The following is a 17,771-nucleotide window of genomic DNA, read 5'->3' on the forward strand; positions in this document are numbered from 1 at the left end:
TGACTGACACCCCCTGCTCTAACCTCTTGTTGTGGGGCTGACTGGCTCGTACATGCACATGCATCTTCCGCTGTTGCCTCCACTGTGGCGGTATAGCTCGGTTGGTAGAGTGGCCGGGCCAGCAACTTGAGGGTTCCAGGTTCGATCCCCGCTTCCGCCATCCTAGTCACTGCCGTTGTGTCCTTGGGCAAGACACTTTACCCACCTGCTCCCAGTGCCACCCACACTGGTTTAAATGTAACTTAGATATTGGGTTTCACTATGTAAAAGCGCTTTGAGTCACTAGAGAAAAGCGCTATATAAATATAATTCACTTCACTTAATTTCTAATACAAAGTAGGGAGTCGTTAAAACTTATATCTCTCAGTAGATTCAATATGTGCTAACAACTACAACATGGATGATGGTGAGAAAGACGCTGTCGAAGTGGAGGCACATCAATAAGACCTCCCACAAAACGCTGCATTCTGAACAGACAGTCAGGAAAAAGACTCGAAGAGGGTCTGTAAAACATAATTTATGCAAAATTTCGACTAAAGAACCATCATTGTAAGTTATGTAGACCAGTGGTCCCCAACCTTTTTGTAACTGCGGACCGGTCAACGCTTGAAAAACAGTCATGTGTGCTTACGGACTGTATCCCTGCAGACTGTATTGATCTATATTGATATATAATGTAGGAACCAGAAATATTAATAACAGAAAGAAACAACCCTTTTGTGCGAATGAGTGTGAATGAGTGTAAATGGGGGAGGGAGGTTTTTTGGGTTGGTGCACTAATTGTAAGTGTATCTTGTGTTTTTTATGTTGATCTAATAAAATAAAAAAATATATGTATTTTTTGAATTTATTGATTTATTTTTTTGAATTTTTTGTGCAGCCCGGTACTAATCGATCCATGGCCGCGGCCCGGTGGTTGGGGACCACTGATGTAGACCACAAGGAAGTATTTTAAATGTAGAAAATCATAACATGATTATAAAATTATGCAAGTGCGTAGTAACCAGGATCAATCTGTATATTCAAGTGTGAGTAATTTGATTTTCAAAATGTATGATTTTGACAGCACTACTTTTCACACTACTTGCAGTTCTCGAACCATAAATGAATGGCTAATTCACAACGAGTGATTATTTTATTGATAATATTTTTACTTCCTGCTGAGGACACTCTGACACACTAAGCTCAGTGGCCGCTTCCCTCCGAGAGCATTTTGTTTGAAGCCTCACAATCAATGGTTTGACGTGGTCTTGGTGTCATGATGTCGTGATGAACAGCATCATAAGAAGGACTTTTTAAATACCAATTCTGATTGAACCAGGACATTTATTGGTGTACTCGTGGCTCACGCACACCTGTTGGGAATTTTGTCGTTCAGTTCCTTGTTGGAGAACAGCAAGTTTTGTATAAAGCAGTGAAGCGTTGGCGTTTTGAGAAAGTCTAATTTAGGTTAATTTAGGTTTCACCTGGAAGCTGAATATTCACAACTCTTTAGGAGTGGTACATCTGAACATCAGGCAAAGGATTTGTTTCCATGCGCTCCACACAAAACACATTTGTAAACTCTCTAGCTGTAATTTAACGAAAAATCTCCACTTTCCCAGGCAAACAGTCAGTTACTGAACATTGGTCGACCTCCAAAATACTGTATCTGGATGTTACATAAATGTATCCCATAATAAATTACAGAAGTAGACTGTCAAAACATACAACTGGAAAGGATAGACTTTTATTTATCCCACAATGGGGACATGATGTGGTTGCACTGGAGATACAAAAACTCCACTAAAAGGTACTAAACCCAAAACCAGTGAAGTTGGCACGTTGTGTAAATCGTGTATAAAAACAGAATACAATGATTTGCAAATCCTTTTCCACCTATATTCAATTGAATAGACTGCAAAAACTGGTAAACTTTGTTATTTTTTGCAAATATTAGCTCATTTGGAATTTGATGCCTGCAACTTGTTTAAAAAAAGCTGGCACAAGTGGCAAAAAAGACTGAGAAAGATGAGGAATGCTCATCAAACACTTATTTGGAACATCCCACTGGTGAACAGACTAATTGGGAACAGGTTGGTGCCATGATTGGGTATAAAAGCAGCTTCCATGAAATGCTCAGTCATTCACAAACAAGGATGGGGCGAGGGTCACCACTTTGTGAACAAATGCGTGGGCAAATTGTCGAACGGTTTAAAAACAGAAGTTCTCAACCAGCTATTGCAAGGAATTTAGGGATTTCACCATCTACGGTCCGTAATATCATCAAAAGGTTCAGAGAATCTGGAGAAATCACTGCACAAGGCCGAAAACCAACATTGAATGCCCGTGACCTTCGATCCCTCAGGCGGTACTGCATCAAAAAACGACATTAGTGTGTAAAGCAGGGGTCACCAACGCGGTGCCCGCGGGCACCAGGTCGCCCGTAAAGACCAGATGAGTCGCCCGCGGGCCTGTTCTAAAAAAAAAAAAATTTTTTTTTTTTTTTTTTTTTAAATTAAATCTACATAGAAAAAACACAAGATACACTTTCAATCAGTGCATCAACCCAAACAACCTCCCCCATGCACACTCATCCACACCCACTCACACAAAAGGGGTTATTTCTTTCTGCTACCAATATTCTGGTTCCCACAACATAGACAACACATCTGCACACATGATTGTATAGGCTGCTGGTCCACTAACATTTTCATTAATTACTATTTTTTATGTAATTATTTTTATATTGTTTTACTTTCTTTTTTATCCAAGAAAATGTTTTTTATTTATTTATCTTATTTTATTTTATTTTTTTAAAAAGGGCCTTATCTTCAACAGACCAGGTTGTCAATGAAATTAGATTTGTTTAAAGGGTTTTTTAAACCAGGCCCAGTCCAGATAATGTCCAAGTCGGACTCAGCAACACACACCTTCATTCATGTACACAGAAAAAAATTAGGGAACACAACAGATTGCATATAATTTATAAACAAAATTACATTTTCAAAATAAGCATTTATGTACAGTCCAGATTATGTCCAGGTCACTCAAATTAGGGAACACAACAACAGATATCATATAATCTATAAACATAATTATACTTTCAAAATAAGCCTTTGAGGACTTCTCATCTTTTTTTTAATGTTTTTTGGCATCATTATCGTTTTCAACCATGTAACTTTCTAAAGTTAGAAAATACTGAATAAATGTTTTAAAGAAAGTAATACTAAGTGAATATCTGTTTTTGGCCTTAAAAATAAACATTTTACCGAGTACTATAATTAAATTGACTAAATCATGATTGTCAATGAACTCTCCTAAAATAACAGAAACCACATTAAGCTTCATAAACAAACCAATCCTTAAACACATTTTTTCAACTTACACCCAAAACAAAGACACAATATGACAATACCAAAACAAATGCAGGGTGGATTCAGACTCCTGACAACAAAATCGGCAATCATCTGACTCTGTCATATTCCATAATTTTAACATTTTCCCTGTGGGTAAGAAGTTATAAATAATTTTAATTTGAAAATAACGATTTTGCACATCGATAGTGGTTTTATAGATTAGTTTGAATATGGCATCCCATGACAACGGGCAGTCAAAAAAGTCCTCCCATTTTCCATTTGTGTTGCATGAGGCAGCCTTCAAAGATTTCTTTATTAAATAGAAATTATATATTTTTCTATTCATTTTAGTTCCTTTTTGCCAACTAGAATTTCTTATTAGAGGTTTACAAACTAATAATTTAGTAGTTCCATAATTAATTATTTGTTTCCATCTTTTCCCAATTACTCCAGTTAGTTGATAAAATGAAAAGCTTGAGCAAGCATCACCATACATAGCTCTAAATTCATCATACTTCATAATTTTACCATTCTCATTGATAATATCATTGACAAAAATGATTCCTCGTTCAAACATATTTTTCCAAAAGAAAGGCTTTCCATCTATTACAATATTAGAGTTCATCCATATTAACTGCTGCAAAATATTGTCTCTTTTTTCTGGCACATAAAATTGAAAACACCACTATGAGTGGATTGTTTCCTTTATGAACCCTGCCATGTTTCCCAGCAGACTCTCTGGGAGGGGATCACTTGTAAAAAAAGGATACAATTTCTTTTGATACAGTACATGTTTTTTTTCCAACAGGACATTTGTGTACCATTCAATGTTTAAATACATATTTGGAACAATTGATGTTTTTAAAGACAGACACATAGCTTCAAGGTTGAGAAGTTTCAGGCCCCCATATTCATACTCTTTGTACAAAACCTTTCTTTTAATCTTTTCTGGTTTGCCGTTCCAGACAAAATCGAAGACCCTCCGCTCATAAATCTTAAAAAAGTTTTGTGATGGAGCTGGTAATGACAAAAACAAATAAATAAATTGAGGAATAATTAACGAGTTGGCAATAAACATTTTACCATACAAGGTTAGGGATTTCCCTTTCCATAATTGCATAATTTTGTCCAGCTTTCTTAGTCGATTATCATAATTTACTGAGCCTAGATCTTCCAGATTTTCTGGGACAACAACACCAAGTATGTTAACTGGTCCATCTGTCCGCAAAACAGGCACTTTGCATTCCATTCGAAAGGACGTTCCCTTTAGATTTACGATCCTTAACATTTTACATTTATCATAATTAAGCTTAATGCCAGATTGCTGTGAAAATATGTCCAAAAGATTAAGAAGGTTCCGCAAACAATGAGGAAAAATCTTATCTTTGTGAATCAGCCTTTTCTGACATGAACTTCATCAAGAACAAACACAGAACACGCCTCACTGATGCACATCTGCAAGACTCACTCAGAGTTGCAGTGTCAAGTTACACACCAGAGTACAACACACTAGTTAACAGCATGCAATGCCAGGCTTCCCACTAACTGACAAAGAAACAGATAACAGATTTGGTGTCCAGTTCAAAGTGTGACATGATTTAACAATTTGAGAGTTTACTTTTGTATTTTACATGAGTTATTATTTGTACAAACATGGTGCAAAGTAATTCATGATTTGTTAAAAAATGTTAGTGGCTAGCTAGTTAAAATGGGATATCGTGATTTCACAAGACTGTCTTAGAAGTGATCATTTGAAAATGTTCAATTTGAAAAATGTGCACTTAGAGAAAATATAAAAATAAAGTGTTGGATATTGATATTTATCTGTTTCTATATATATATTTATTGTGAGAAATCATTAAGATGATCAGTGTTTTCACAAAGATAAATATCATTAATTATTAATAATAACAGAGTTAAAGGTAAATTGAGCAAATTGGCTACTTCTGGTAATTTATTTAAGTGTGTATCTAACTGGTAGCCCTTCACATTAATCAGTACCCAAGAAGTAGCCCTTGGTTTCAAAAAGGTTGGTGACCCCTGGTGTAAAGGATATCACCACATGGGCTCAGGAACACTTCAGAAAACCACTGCCAGGAACTACAGGTTGTCGCTACATCTGTACGTGCAAGTTAAAACTCTACTATGCAAAGCCAAAGTAATTTATCAACAACACCCAGAAATGCCACCAGCTTCGCTGGGCCCGAGCTCATCTAAGATGGACTGATGCAAAGTGGAAAAGTGTTCTGTGGTCCGACGAGTCCACATTTCAAATTGTTTTTGGAAACTGAGGACGTCATGTCCTCCAAACCAAAGAGGAAAAGAACCATCCGGATTTTTATAGGCGCAAAGTTCAAAAGCCAGCATCTGTGATGGTATGGGGGTGTATTAGTGGCCTAGACATGGGTAACTTACACATCTGTGAAGGCACCATTAATGCTGAAAGGTACATACACGTTTTGGAGCAACATATGTTGCCATCTCAGCAACGTCTTTTTCATGGGCGCCCCTGCTTATTTCAGCAAGACAATGCCAAGCCACATTCTGCATGTGTTACAACAGCGTGGCTCCGTAATAAAAGACTGCGGGTACTAGACTGGCCTGCCTGTAGTCCAGACCTGTCTTCCATTGAAAATGTGTGGCGCATTATGAAGCCTAAAATACCACAACGGAGACCCCCGGACTGTTGAACAACTTAAGCTGTACATCAAGCAAGAATGGGAAATAATTCCACCTGAAAAGCTTCAAAAATTGGTCTCCTCAGTTCCCAAACGTTTACTGAGTGTTGTTAAAAGGAAAGGCCATGTAACACAGTGGTAAAAAATGTCCCTGTACCAACGTTTTTGCAATTTGTTGCTGCCATTAAATTCTAAGTTAATTTTTATTTGCAAAAAAAATATATTTTTCTCAGTTCAAACATTAAATATATTGTCTTTGCAATCTATTCAATTGAATATAAGTTGAAAAGGGTTTGCAAATCATTGTATTCTGTTTTTATTTACGATTTACACAACGTGTCAACTTCACTGGTTTTGGGTTTTGTAATAAAAGTAGCGTAAAAGTCACAAAAGTGCCACCCCTCTTGCACGGCCCCGAAACGGTTCAACGAAAAGGTAAAAAACATACATGCAAACAATTTGAAAACACTAAAGAACACAAAGGAGGATATAAAAAAGCCCTGAGCTGCTGCAGCTGACACTTCAGCAGTACCATTTCTACATGCATCAACAAAAGTAAAACACAATGAAAAACTAAAAATGAGTAATGAATATTACATGTTGTGCACATACGATCACATACGATCTCAAAATAGTCAGGTCACTGTTAGAATTTGGAATACACCGTGTGGTGCAACTTGGACACGTCATCAGTGCAGAACCAGGGGGAGAGTGTTTCATCTCTTTCACATTCAGCTTCCATCTTCAGACACCCTCACCCAGGCAATCCAGCCAGGGGACGATCAGTCCTAAACTCTGGGCTGGGCTCAGCGTAGTAATGCTGCCTGAGGCTCAACCAACCACTGACCACCATACTAAACAGTGTGCGGCGGTTCATTTGGACTCACCTAGTAGTACTGTTCTACTGTGCAGTAGAGCACATAGTCACTAGTTGCCCCAAACACTGGCCACCGAATGGCAAACAAGGTCTGATTGACCTGGCTCGCCTCAACGGAGCTGCAAGTCTAAAGACACACGACAGAGGAAGAAGACCTAGTAGTAAATACTAGGGCTGTGAATCTTTGGGTGTCCCACGATTCCATTCAATATCGATTCTTAGGGTCACAATTCGATTCAAAATCGATTTTTTTTTTTCAATTCAACAAGATTCTCGATTCATAAACGATTTTTCCCCGATTCAAAAGGATTCTCTATTCATTCAATACATAGGATTTCAGCAGGATCTACCCCAGTCTGCTGGCATGCAAGCAGAGTAGTAGATTTTTGTAAAAAGCTTTTATAATTGTAAAGGACAATGTTTTATCAACTGATTGCAATGATGTACATTTGTTTTAACTATTAAATGAACCAAAAATAGAACTTATTTTATCTTTGTGAAAATATTGGACACAGTGTGTTGTCAAGCTTATGAGATGTGATGCAAGTGACGGCGTGGCGAAGTTGGTAGAGTGGCTGTGCCAGGAATCGGAGTGTTGCTGGTTACTGGGGTTCAATTCCCCACCTTCTACCTTCCTAGTCACGTCCGTTGTGTCCTTGGGCAAGACACTTCACCCTTTGCCTCTGATGGCTGCTGGTTAGCGCCTTGCATGGCAGCTCCCGCCATCAGTGTGTGAATGTGTGTGTGAATGGGTAAATGTGGAAATACTGTCAAAGCGCTTTAAGTACCTTTAAGGTAGAAAAGCGCTATACAAGTATAACCCATTTATCATTTATTTATTTATTTAAGTGTAAGCCACTGTGACACTATTGTTCTTTTTTTTATTTTTTTTATAAATGTCTAATGATAATGTCAATGAGGGATTTTTAATCACTGCTATATTGAAATTGTAACTGATATTGATACTGTTGTTGATAATATTCATTTTTGTTTCACTACTTTTGGTTTGTTCTGTGTCGTGTTTGTGTCTCCTCTCAATTGCTCTGTTTATTGCAGTTCTGAGTGTTGCTGGGTCGGGTTTGGTTTTGGAAATGGATCGCATTGTTATGGTATTGCTGTGTATTGTTTTGTTGGATTGATTAATTTAAAACAAATAAATAAATAACAAATCAATTTTTTAAAAATGAGAATCGATTCTGAATCGCACAACATGAGAATCGCAATTCGAATTCGAATCGATTTTTTCCCACACCCCTAGTAAATACTTCTGTAGTACTGCCATTGGGAACACTTTAGTATGGGGAAAATATTCACCATTAATTAGTTGCTTATTAACACGCAAATTAGTAATATATTGGCTCTTAATTAGTCATTATTAAGTACTTATTAATGCCTTATTTTGCATGGCCTTATTATACAATCAGTAAGCCATTAACTAAGAGTCTTCCCTCAATAACCTCAGAATTATTGCTTATTAGTAACCCTAACCCTTATATGTTCCCCTAGTGTCCATCCTTCCATCCATTTTCTACCGCTTGTCCTTTTTGGGGTCGCGGGGGGTGCTGGAGCCTATCTCAGCTGCATTCGGGCGGAAGGCGGGGTACACCCTGGACAAGTCGCCACCTCATCGCAGGGCCAACATAGATAGACAGACAACATTCACACACTAGGGCCAATTTAGTGTTACCAATCAACCTATCCCCAGGTGCTTGTTTTTGGCGGTGGGAGGAACCCACGCAGTCACGGGGAGAACATGCAAACTCCACACAGAAAGATTCCGAGCCCGGGATTGAATTCAGGACTACTCAGAACCTTCGTATTGTGAGGCACATGCACTAACCCCTGTTCCACCGTGCTGCCCCCCTAGTGTCCAAATATCTCTAAATGAAGTCTTTGTTACTTAGAATATGTTCCCCATACTAAAGTGTTACCCTGCCATTTAAAAAAAAAAAAAAAAAAAGAAGCTTCAATTTAAAACAAACTATGCTTGGTTAAAAAAATTAATAAATCAGTGATAGAGTAAAGCTGCAAACTTGGAAGTGTGACTTGTTGATGGATGACTGGATACGTGTTCTTCCGCCGTCGAATCATAAAACGTTAAACTAATACAAACAACAACAGTATTAAGTCTTAAGATGAGGCCATAAGTAAAGTTGTGTAATATTTCAAACACAAAATACAAAATTGGTATTTTATTTGGCTGTGTACTAATTAACCTTTTTTGCATTTCCTCAACAAACAAATATGGTTTGCTTTACAAACAGCTCAGCACCGCAGCAAGAAATCCCCCATGTAACAAGCATGTTTTTATTAATTATTAATATTGCTTTATCTGTTCATCTTAAATCAATGCATTTACATATTTCATCTTTGTCTCATCTCTGCAATCTGAGAACGTTTACTGTGCCTCGGCCAAAGCCCTCAGTATGCATGGATGTATTTAAAATAATTGTTTATATTACCCGCAGCAGGTATGCATAATGCATGTACATTACGTTGGGCTGGTGAATTTAAACATGAGATTAGAAAGACCACACACACACACACACACATGCACACGCACACACACACAACCATACACAAGTGTATTTTGTTGTCCTTCGCTTGAAAGAGCCGTTTAATAATGTTTGTCCCAGCATGCTCAGACCTCACAAGCAGCCCCCCACACAAAAGAATAACAACTGTGGCATGCTTCAAGATAAATAATACTGTCTTTTCACTGTTTCTTGGGGAAAAAAAACCCATTCAAAGCTTTTAATTGCCCATTTTCCTAGATTTCACAGGGGCCAAATATAAATGTGTATACCCTTGAAGCCCCATTTTCATGTAATACAGTTGTCAGGCTGCTGCTTATTAGATACAGTAATGCACAACCTGCTACCATCTGAATTTGTCGAATGACAAAGATGTTATTCACCTACCATTTATTATGCTTTTTGAGTCGTCAACATTATCTTCCCCTTTTCATGTGCTTCTTCCCCTGCTTTGTGTTTCTTGACTTCTGACTTTTAATCATCACATTTGCAGTAATCTGGGAAGTGCATTACGTGTGAGCACATGTTATAGATAATGCATCCCCTTGTTGCAATAATAGAATAATGTCCGTATGAGCAATTTGTTAGGCTTGTGAGGGCAGTTGTGTTTGTTGTCTCAGTCATAGACAACACAGGTAAGATTCAAGGAGAATGAAGACATTGATTAGCTTGTTTCTTCCCAAGTTTCCTCTTTTTTTACAAATTGTGTACCGTATCTTTCGGATTATAAATCGCTCCGGAGTATAACTCGCACCGGCCGAAAATGCATAATAAAGAAGGAAAAAAACATATATAAGTCGAACTAGAGTATAAGTCGCATTTTTGGGGGACATTTATTTGATAAAATCCAACACCAAGAATAGTCATTTGAAAGGCAATTTAAAATAAATAAAGAATAGTGAACAACAGGCTGAATAAGTGTACGTTATATGAGGCATAAATAAACAACTGAGAACGTGCCTGGTATGTTAACATAACATATTATGGTAAGAGTCATTCAAATAACTATAACATATAGAACATGCTATACGTTTACCAAACAATCTGTCACTCCTAATCGCTAAATCCGATGAAGTCTTCTTCCTCTGTGTCGCTTCTAAACAACTCTGCTCTGATCAATTTTCATAGGCACGGAAGTAGTAGCAGGTAGTATCTTTTTTTTTTACAATGCTATTCTGCCATGACCCGCCCCCACTGAATTTTTATTGGTTGACGTGTGTGTGTGACGATTACTGATATACGACTAGTCTCTAACGTGAATGAGATAAATAATATTATTTGATATTTTACGGTAATGTGTTAATAATTTCACTCTAGAGTATAAATCGCACCCACGGCCAAACTATGAAAAAAACTGCGATTTATAATCCGAAAAATACGGTAGTTTCTATAATTCACAATCAAAATAACACATTTTATTCTCAATTCAATATCACATTCTCAAAACATGAATGTATTTCCATAGGGCATTAGTTATTGTAATGGTCTGTACTACTGCATAGTCACAGTCAAAACATTTTTTATATCTGAGTAATAAACTCTGAAACAAATTGGGGATTATCTTTTAGACATGAAATGTCCTCGGGAAACTTATTGAATTTATTTTCAAACAAAATATGTGTAAACGTCACTCAGTCCACAATACACTTACACATAGAAAGAAATAACAACAATATATTCACACATAGAAAGATATATAACCTTGCGCAAGATATATGTATGTGTATATACGTATATACAGTCGTGGTCAAAAGTTTACATGCACTTGTAAAGAACATAATGTCATGGCTGTCTTGAGTTTCCAATAATTTCTACATCTCTTATTTTTTTGGTGATAGAGTGATTGGAGCACATACTTGTTTGTCACAAAAAACATTCATGAAGTTTGGTTCTTTTATGAATTTATTATGGGTCTACTGAAAATGTGACCAAATCTGCTGGGTCAAAAGTATACATACAGTAACATACATTATCAATTTTGGTGATGTAGTAAAGTTACAATCAAATCAAATTAGCTTCATGGCATGGCCTCTTAACTTCATGTGCGTAATTATGATTGACGACACCTGTTGACTTCTCTGAGCTCATTTAAATAGGGCTCATGTGATGCAGTCATTAGACTCGGTTACAAACGCGATAATGGGAAAGTCAAAGGAACTCAGCACGGATATGAAAAAACAAATCATTGACTTGGAGCCATTTCAGAGCAGCTTAAGGTCCCAAGAGCAACTGTGCAGACAATTGTTTATAAGTATAAAGTGCATGGCACAGTTTTGTCACTGCCACGATCAGGAAGAAAACGCAAGCTATCGCCTGTTGCTGAGAGAAATTTGGTCAGGATGACCAAGAACCACCAAAAAGCAAGTTTGCAATGAATTGGAAGCTGCTGGAACACAGGTGTCAGTGTCCACAGTCAAGCGTGTTTTGCATCGCCATGGACTGAGAGGCTACCATGCAAGAAGGAAGCCCTTGCTCCAGAAGCGACACCTTAAGGCTCGTCTAAAGTTTGCTGCTGATCACATGGACAACGATAAGACCTTCTGGAGGAAAGTTCTGTGCTCAGATGAAACAAAAATTGAGCTGTTTGGCCACAATACCCAGCAATATGTTTGGTGGAGAAAAGGTGAGGCCTTTAATCCCAGGAACACCATTTCTACCGTCAAGCATGGTGGTGGTAGTATTATGCTCTGGGCCTGTTTTGCTGCCGATGAAACTGGTGCTTTACAGAAAATAAATGGGACAATGAAAAAGGAGGATTACCTCCAAACCCTTCAGGACAACCTAAAATCATCAGTCGGAGGTTGGGTCTTGGGCGCAGTTGGGTGTTCCAACAGGACAATGACCCCAAACACACGTCAGAAGTGGTAAAGGAATGGCTAAATCAGGCTAGAATGAAGGTTTTAGAATGGCCTTCCCAAAGTCCTGACGAAAACGTGTGGACAATGCTGAAGAAACTAGTCCATGTCAAAAAACCAACAAATTTAGCTGAACTGCACCAATTTTGTCAAGAGGAGTGGTCAAAAATTCAACCAGATGCTTGTGGATGGCTACCAAAAGCGCCTTATTGCAGTGAAACTTGCCAAGGGACATGTAACCAAATATTAACATTGCTGTATGTATACTTTTGACCCAGCAGATTTGGTCACATTTTCAGTAGACCCATAATAAATTCATAAAAGAACTAAACTTCATGAATGTTTTTGTGACAAACAAGTATGTGCTCCAATCACTCAACAAAATAAGAGTTGAGTTGTAGAAATTATTGGAAACTCAAGACAGCCATGACATTATGTTCTTTACAAGTGTATGTAAACTTTTGACCACAACTGTATATATACAGTGTTGGCGCTAGGAATTTTCAAAATTGGCTTGGGACCCCATCATGTCATAAAAATGGGGTCCCACATTAAATTTTTGGGGTCCCACCTTTTTGGAAGCGTTTTTAAAACATGATAAATGTATGCATTATCCTGTTATATCTCACATTCTATATTGTGTTTTGGAAAAAAGTTGTCAAACATTACTTAATTCATTAAAAAGAAAGAAAAATGTTTACGCATATGTAAATTTATTCAGTTGTAAACATTCATTCACTTTCTTCTTTCCTTCATGGATCTAAACTTTACAGCTGCCGGTATTTTTTGTTTCTATATTTTCATTTAATAAGTTGTAGGTGTATTTATTTCAGTATAAAAGTGTAAAAAGTTTTTTGTTTCGGTCATGAAAATATGATAGTGTGCCAGTGCATATATACATATGACAAATGTAACTGATTATTCTCACCTGTACTGTATGTAGATCATCAGTCGTTTTAAAAACGCCACATCTACACATCTAAAAAGTATGAAATTGGAACCTCAAATTATTAACTTAATTGGTTCTTGAACATCCATCAATCCATTTTCTCCGGATTTTCCCTTTTGGGGTCGCGGGGGGTGCTGGAGCCTATCTCAGCTGCATTCGGGCGGAAGGCGGGGTACACCCTGGACATGAACAGGGTTTGTAAATTGAACAATCTGTATAGTGAAGCAGAGTTCCCTATAAGCAACAATGTAAACATGAATAATAAGTTCCAACTTTGACAAAAGTCCATATTTTAGTTACGGTTTGTACCCTTTGAACACAATATAAAGTGCTATAAAGTACTGTATATCAAACAAACATAACAAAGGGTGATGGGTCAACTTTCTATTTAGAGTAAAAACAAGCTGAGCTGTGCTGTATGCGCTGCTCTGGCAACACACGCACGCACGCACGCACACAAGAGTCCCGATGCTGCCTTCCGAAATGATCAGAAATCCTTCTATTTTAAGAACCATATTTCTACAATGATAAACATTTTAAAAAAGTTAAATCCACCCGCATCGGCAAAGAGCTGAATGAAAAGGACCGCTTCCGTGTGCGTTTGTGTGTCTGTGTGTGTGTGTGTGTGTGTCTGTGTGTGTGTGTGTGTGTGTGTGTGTGTGTGTGTGTGTGTGTGTGTGTGTGTGTGTGTGTGTGTGTGTGTGTGTGTGTGTGTGTGTGTGTGTGTGTGTGTGTGTGTGTGTGTGTGTGTGTGTGTGTGTGTGTGTGTGTTCTTCTGTTGCTTAAGGAGCAGTATCTGTCACATCTTTTCCTCGCTGTGCAATAAGTCTGCTTTGGCATTTTTTCCAGAAAAGTCTGGTGTCTTCACAACCAAAACTTGTGGCACGGTCACAGAGCTTACTTTGAAAACCTCCGTCATTAATGTACAGTACTCCTCGGAAATAGCCTTTTCTTTAACCCCACTGGGATTCCATCCACGCTGGTCCGTTGGTTTTTTGGGACTCATTTTGAGTTATCAAAATAGACAAAAAAGAGTCAAAAGAGGACAAAGTTAAGGCAAACATACTGAAGCGCTGAGACGTGAGCGTGTCTTGTGCAGAAAGTGAGTGGCAGGCTCCGTCTCCGCTACAATGATACACCCTGCGTTTTTGTCTACAGGCAAGAAAATGAATGACTGAATGAAGAGACATGGTTCCCACACGGAAGCATATTTTGGCCGATTCAGAAGGGATTTGTAATTTGTGGTTCCACTCTATTATTCTTTTTAACTTTGTTGTTAATAAATGTATGTCCAATTGACCCTCTTATTAGCCTGCTCAGTGGCCTTGTGGTTAGAGTGTCCGCCCTGAGAAAGGAAGGTCGTAAGTTCAAACCCTGTCCGAGTCATACCAAAGACTATAAAAATGGGACCCATTACCTCCCTGCTTGCCACTCAGCATCAAGGGTTGGAATTGGGGGTTAAATCACCAAAATGATTCCTGAGTGCGGCCAGCGCTGTTGCTCACTGCTCCCCTCACCTCCCAGGGGGTGAACATGGGGATGGGTCAAATGCAGAGGGTAATTTCACCACACCTTGTGTGTGTCTGACTATCATTGGGACTTTAACTTTAATTTTAGCTTAAGCACTGCAGCTGGATAAATATAGCATGTTATGATTTGTTTATTTTCCTTTAAAAACACACATAGATGGAAATAAAGGTGACTCTTTTATGTTCACAAATCCAAGATACATATTGAAACAGCATGTCTCGAATGTACAGAAGAGCAACATATTGCACATATGTCAGATGTTACGCAGTTCCACCAGGAACCTCACATTTTTTCTTCCTGTCTAAATGTGCATTTGTTCTTTGGGGAATGCAAAGTATGGATTTTATTATTTGTACATGAGCCAGTTGACGGTGTCAGAAGTCGGACATATCCTAATAAATCTCGTGTCAGGTTTTTTTTCCAGTGAGCTCCAAGTCAGTAGATACATTTTCTTAACTGAATTTATGTTGTTGTCTTTGTTCTTTTTTTGTGGAAATTAAATTATATTGTGTTATCTAATATGGTTTTCTCTACATTAACCATTTGCCCAAGAACTAAATAATCCAAGCAAATTAATTGAATAGAAGTGGAACGCATACGTCTCATCTTTTTTTTTTCCACAGAAATGTCAAGGAAAGAAAATGAATCTCGGTCCGAATGAGATAAACAGCACATTTGACCTTTTACATTATCTGTCGTAAGACTCTTTGCGTGTTTGGCAGGCTTATCTGTCATCCAGGAGCAAGCAAGAAAACACTTAAAGGCCTACTGAAACCCACTACTACCGACCACGCAGTCTGATAGTTTATATATCAATGATGAAATCTTAACATTGCAACACATGCCAATACGGCCGGGTTAACTTATAAAGTGCAATTTTAAAATTCCCGCCACACTTCCGGTTGAAAAACTCCTTTGGATATGATTTATGCGCGTGACGTCACAAAATCCACGGAAGTGGATGGACCACATCGGACCGGATACAAAAACCTCTTGTTTTCTTCGACAAAATTCCACAGTATTCTGGACATCTGTGTTGGTGAATATTTTGCAATTTGTTTAATGAACAATGGAGGCTGCAAAGAAGAACGTTGTAGGTGGGATCGATCGGTGTATTAGCGGCTAAGTACAATACTTACAGCAACACAACAAGGACTACTTACTTAGCAGACGCCTAGCCGATGCTTGCCGCCAAACCCACGGATGAAGTCCTTCGACGCTCCGTCGATCGCTGGAACGCAGGTGAGCACGGTTGTTGATGGGAAGATGAGGGCTGGCTGGCGTAGGTGGAGCGCTAATGTTTTTATCATAGTTCTGTGAGGTTTCAGGCACAACACCGGTTGCTAAGTTGCTAAATTAGCCTGAGCGTCGTTAGCAACAGCATTGTTAAGCCTTACCAGGCTGAGAATTTTTAACCGTGTAGTTACATGTACATGGTTTAATAGTATTGTTGATCTTCTGTCTATCCTTCCAGTCAGGGATTTATTTCTTTTGTTTCTATCTTCATTTGAGAACGATGCTATCACGTTAGCTCAGTAGCTAAGTGTGTCACCGATGTATTGTCGTGGAGATAAAAGTCACTTTAAATGTCCATTTCGCGTGCTCGACTCTCATTTTCAAGAGGATATAGTATCCGCGGTGGTTTAAAATACAAATCCGTGATCCACAATAGAAAAAGGAGAGAGTGTGGAATCCAATGAGCCAGCTAGTACCTAAGTTACGGTCAGAGCGAAAAAAGATACGTCCATTACTGCCTCTCAAGTCCTTCACTGTAACGTTCCTCATCTATGAATCTTTCATCCTCGCTCAAATTAATGGGGTAATCGTCGCTTTGTCGCTCCGAATCTCTCTCACTCCATTGTAAACAAAGGAAAATTGTGAGGAATATTGCCTCCTGTGACGTCACGCTACTTCCGGTACAGGCAAGGCTTTTTTTATCAGCGAGCAAAAGTTGCGAACTTTATCGTCGATGTTCTCTACTAAATCCTTTCAGCAAAAATATGGCAATATCGCAAAATGATCAAGTATGACACATAGAATGGATCTGCTATTCCCGTTTAAATAAAAAAAAAATCATTTCAGTAGGCCTTTAAAGCACTGAGCGTCTAATACTTTGGAAGTGCAGAATATCAGTGCATTCTGCTTTTATAGATGTTTTCTTTAAAAGGGACCTATGATGATTTGAATCTACATTTAAAACACTTATGTATTGTAGATTTTCTTTGGCGTAATTGTTCAGTATATTTTGCTCCACAGGCACTTTTACAACCCGTTGTTTGAGTCTGTTTGCAAGATGTTCGAATGCGGAGGCATTCACAGATTGCAAATGAAACCACGCCCCATCCTCACCAATATTATTTGGAAAAATGCACACTGTTTAAAAACATATTTTTAAGTCGTCACAGCTATTTATTTTTTTTCAGACATGGTCGAAAATATCTTTATATAACAAATAGGGATGTCCGATAATGGCTTTTTGCCGATATCCGATATTCCGATATTGTCCAACTCTTTAATTACCGATGCCGATATCAACCGATACCGATATCAACTGATACCGTTATATACAGTCGTGGAATACCACATTATTATGCCTAATTTGGACAACCAGGTATGGTGAAGATAAGGTCCTTTTTAAAAAAATTAATAAAATAAAATAAGAAATAAATTAAAAACATTTTCTTGAATAAAAATGAAAGTAAAACAATATAAAAACAGTTACATAGAAACTAGTAATTAATGAAAATGAGTAAAATTAACTGTTAAAGGTTAGTACTATTAGTGGACCAGCAGCACGCACAATCATGTGTGCTTACGGACTGTATCCCTTGCAGACTGTATTGATATATATTGATATATAATGTAGGAACCAGAATATTAATAACACAAAGAAACAACCCTTTTGTGTGAATGAGTGTAAATGGGGGAGGGAGGTTTTTTTGGGTTGGTGCACTAATTGTAAGTGTATCTTTTGTTTTTTATGTTGATTTAATAAAAAAAATAAAAACGA

General features: G+C 38.0%; 1 protein-coding gene across 1 annotated transcript in view; it reads left to right on the top strand.

Annotated features, from left to right (window-relative positions):
• The window catches only part of LOC133642350 (A disintegrin and metalloproteinase with thrombospondin motifs 7), a 301,060-nt gene that overhangs the window by 144,800 nt on the left and 138,489 nt on the right, over positions 1–17,771 (top strand). The gene's annotated exons all lie outside the window — the stretch shown is intronic.

The sequence above is a fragment of the Entelurus aequoreus genome, linkage group LG02 (genome assembly GCF_033978785.1).
Source record: "Entelurus aequoreus isolate RoL-2023_Sb linkage group LG02, RoL_Eaeq_v1.1, whole genome shotgun sequence".
NCBI classification, from domain to species: domain Eukaryota; kingdom Metazoa; phylum Chordata; class Actinopteri; order Syngnathiformes; family Syngnathidae; genus Entelurus; species Entelurus aequoreus.